The sequence below is a fragment of the Microtus pennsylvanicus genome, chromosome X (assembly GCF_037038515.1).
Source record: "Microtus pennsylvanicus isolate mMicPen1 chromosome X, mMicPen1.hap1, whole genome shotgun sequence".
NCBI lineage: Eukaryota > Metazoa > Chordata > Mammalia > Rodentia > Cricetidae > Microtus > Microtus pennsylvanicus.
In genome coordinates this window covers 141,797,837-141,801,706 of record NC_134601.1, presented here as the reverse complement: position 1 = coordinate 141,801,706, position 3,870 = coordinate 141,797,837, and the positions used below count along the sequence as shown (strand labels likewise).

The following is a 3,870-nucleotide window of genomic DNA, read 5'->3' as shown; positions in this document are numbered from 1 at the left end:
TCCCCCACAGGCCTCACCTCCCAACACTCACACATCAGGGATAACCTTTGCAGCACACACAGTTAGGGACATGGTAAGACCATAGCAGTTGGATATTAAAGCCAAGCTAATAGTTTCTGTCTCACAGCCCTGTAAGGATAGCATTTCCTTTTTTGGGGGGGGGGCCTTTAATGTTGTTGTTGTACTAGCTTTTTTCTATTTATTTGTTGCTGCTTTCTACGGTGCTCTGCCATTTCTCCCTAATGGATTTTAAGATTTGCTATTTAACTTTGGTATTTCAATATTTTTTTGCAATGTAAATATATTTAGGTTTGGATTTCTTTTATTTTTCTTTCTTGGCATGGATATGTTTTTTTTAAACTGGAATTTATGGCTTTAATCAATACAGAAAAAACTGTCAGCCATTATGTTGGAAAATATTGATTTTCTGTCATCCTATCGTCCCTGTAATCTTTCTAGTGTCTCCCTGGGGAGTTCTTTCCACAGATCTATGTGACTATCTCATTCTATCCCTGATATCTCACCAGCTCCTTTTCATATGCTCCATAATTCATATATCCCATTTTTTGATCTTGCTGTGCTGCATTTTAAGTACATTCATCAAATATATTCTCCAGTTCAGTAATTCTCTTCTGTGGTGTTAAATGTGATTTAAAAGTCCACTGAGTTTTAGATTTCAATATTTATACATTTAATTCCCAAGAGATCAGCTGGGTTCAAAATTTGCCTGTTAATTTTTTAAATAGTGACATGTTCTTATGGATGAAAATGCTCCCTTTTTGTCTTTCCTAATTCTAAGCTCATTTATTTTATCTTTTCCCCTAGAATATCCTAATATGAGAAGAATTTGGAGACTATAGATTTACAGATTAGGGCCCACTCTTAGGTTTTGTGACTTGGATCCTTCCCTGTGCAGTCTTGTGCATCTCAGAATCTGACTATACTCTTCCAAAGCTATTTTTCTTTTGTTTATGTTTTCTACCAGAATCTGAGCAGAATTTCTATGTTATTGTTGTTATTATTATTATTATTATTATTTTAATTTTTAAGGTTCCCTGGCCTGGGCAGATGGTTTGACTTAGTACATGGTTGCACATTTTTCCAAGGAATATGCATGTTTTTCTGCCTAGAGGGCAGACAAAGGAAGTAAGAAGTAAAGGAAGAAGGGAGGGAGGGAGGGAGGGAGGGAGGGAGGGAGGGAGGGAGGGAGGGAAGGAAGGAAGACAGTCTTCATTGTCAGCTTGTGCCAGCAGGTGAGTTTGTTCTTTACCACCTATTGCCAATGGCTCTTACTTAAAGGCCTTGGTTTTATTTGCAACTTGACAATTCTAATTTTTTGCCTTATGTAAATCAAAGGAATCCAGTGTAAAGCTAAATAATACCAACAAACCTTGTTTAGAAAAAAAGACGTGGAGGATTTTCACAGAAAGAGAGGTTTTATGCAAAGAAAGAAGAATCCAGAAGGAAGAAGCTTGTGAACAAGGAAGAAAAAAAAATTGCTACATATTTTAATGACGATTAAGGTGGAATCAAAACAACAAAAAATAGGACACTAGAAAATAGCATATCCAATGGAGAAGATTATGTCAAGTAACATTAGAACTTAGCAAGAAAACACAAAACTGACTTAAACTACCGAGGAAATTTTATTTTCACATTTACAAGAACTCCAGAAATGGGTATTTTGGGTCAATTAAATTAGTGGCTCCCCAGTGATATTAGGAACTTTGTTGTCTTTCATTTCCTCTAGTCTTGTTTTCTTATGTTCCAGCTAATATTAGAATCTATCCCCCAATAGGGATTGTTTCTGGTTCTACAAGCCAAGTTTTACATCCATGTGGGGGTTCCATTTCTGCCTTATGTGCATGCACTGTGTACTCTCCTCAAATTCTCCCTAAATTCGAATCACGATGTACATACCATTGTATCACCTATCTTTTACAAATATTTACACATAGAAAATCTTTTATTTCATTTCATGGCTATTTTGAACTTTTGAAAAAAATCATTAAAACTTGGCCCAACTGTGTGATGCAATTTATTCACATCTGTTCACTCATGCAAAAGGAAAGAACTGTCCACTTATAGAAGTTGAAAGGTTAAGAGAATAAACAAGTTGGTGAGTAGAGAGGAAATAAAAGCCAAAACCACTTTTTCCCACTAAAATAGTTTAGTTTTATCCACTATCGGGACTGGAATTCTGACATTACTGTTTCAATGTCTTAATTGGCCTTATTTTCACTCACATTTATCATTTTTTCATTCAGTGTGACTTTCAATTACTAACCCCCTAACGCTATTGGTGAGTTCTTTCCAGCTAATAGCCTGACTAAAGCAGTGTCTGGGAAAGATGTGAGGAATAGTATCTGTGGGTCTGAGGCTTGTGGGAGTGGCAGCTGCTGCAGCTGTCTGTTCTAGGGAAGTCAATTGGGTCAGCCCATGCCATGGAAAAATATACTTTTCTCTGGGTATATACCTCCTGAAAGGAGAGTGATTAATCTAAGCCTATGTTTCCTTTTAATAAAGATCTTATCACTTCTCGGTCTTTTGGCTAAGATCAAGTGTAGTACGTGTTCTTATCAGTTTAATATCTGGTATGTCCTCTATCCGAGAACAATATATTAAATGGATTTTTGGAAGTAGGAGTTGGAATAGGAGCTTGCTCCATCCACTCCACACATCGAACTGGTATTGCAGTACCTCCAGGAACCGCGCAATTTTTTTCATTTCTTTTATGTTTTGCAATACAAGCATCTGTATACAGAATAATGAACCCAACATGTGATTAGTAGTCAATCTTGGGGCTACAGATATGACTCAAATAGTACAGTGTTTGCCAAGCATGAACAAAGCCCTGCTTTCAATCCTGGTTACATCAACACCATTAAACCCAGGTGTGCTGGCACATGTTTCCAGTCCCAGTACCTGGAGGTAGAAGCAGGAGGATTAGATGTTCAAGGTCATCCTTGCCTACAAAGTGAGACTGAGGCCATTCTGAGCTACATTAGACCATGATGTCTCATATGTGTCTATACATACATACATACACACATACATATATACGCCTATCTTCTTTTCATACTTCCTATAACTTTTAGCATTACATAACATTCAGTGTGACTTTTATTTAGTATATAATATATAATGCATATAATGTGCTGTATAATATTTCATTATGAATAAAATATTATCCAGCCTTTAAGAGGAAGGACATTTTGGCATATGTTACCACATGGATTATGCTAAATGAAATAAGCCAGTCCTCAAAAGGCAGATATTGTATGCTTGTACTTGTCCGAGGTACCTAGACCATCAAATTCACAAAGGCAAAGCAGAGTACTGGGTGCTCAAACTTGAGGGGAATAAGAGGTAGGGAGCTGTTTAATAGGTACAGAGTTTTAATTTTTTGGTTAAGAGTTCTAAATATCAGTTATGCTACAATGTCAATGTATTTCTTGAATTTATTATGACTGAATTATGTACTTAGAAATAGTAAAGAGGCTACACTGTATGTTTTATGCATTTTATCATAATTAAATTATTTTAAAAGATGGAAAGGAAAAAGTTTTGATTGCAATTGTTGATGGCAAATCATGTACACAGACTAAATTAGAAGGTATGAAGGGCAAATAGTGTTTTGAGTGTGAGCCTTCTGTGTTTCCAAGTCCTCCTATTTGCCCTATAATTGCCCACCCCATCTTCCCAGCAGCATCAATTGATAACATTTTCTTATATGTCCCTCCATAGATAGAAAAGACACATTCTTTCGAATAGCTGCATGGTATTTGTCTGGATTTCATGCCTCTGCCATTCCCCCAACAGTGGCCCTTTGTTTGTCTCTCATTTGATGTTTCTTTAAAATCTCACCAT

The 3,870-nt window shown here is 36.4% G+C and overlaps 1 non-coding gene across 1 annotated transcript; it reads left to right on the top strand.

The window, feature by feature from the left end:
* Positions 1-2,531: 2,531 nt before the first annotated feature.
* LOC142841921 (U2 spliceosomal RNA) lies at positions 2,532-2,722 on the top strand. Its single transcript, XR_012909154.1, has one exon. It is a non-coding gene; the product is annotated as a U2 spliceosomal RNA (small nuclear RNA).
* The last annotated feature ends 1,148 nt before the right edge of the window (positions 2,723-3,870 follow it).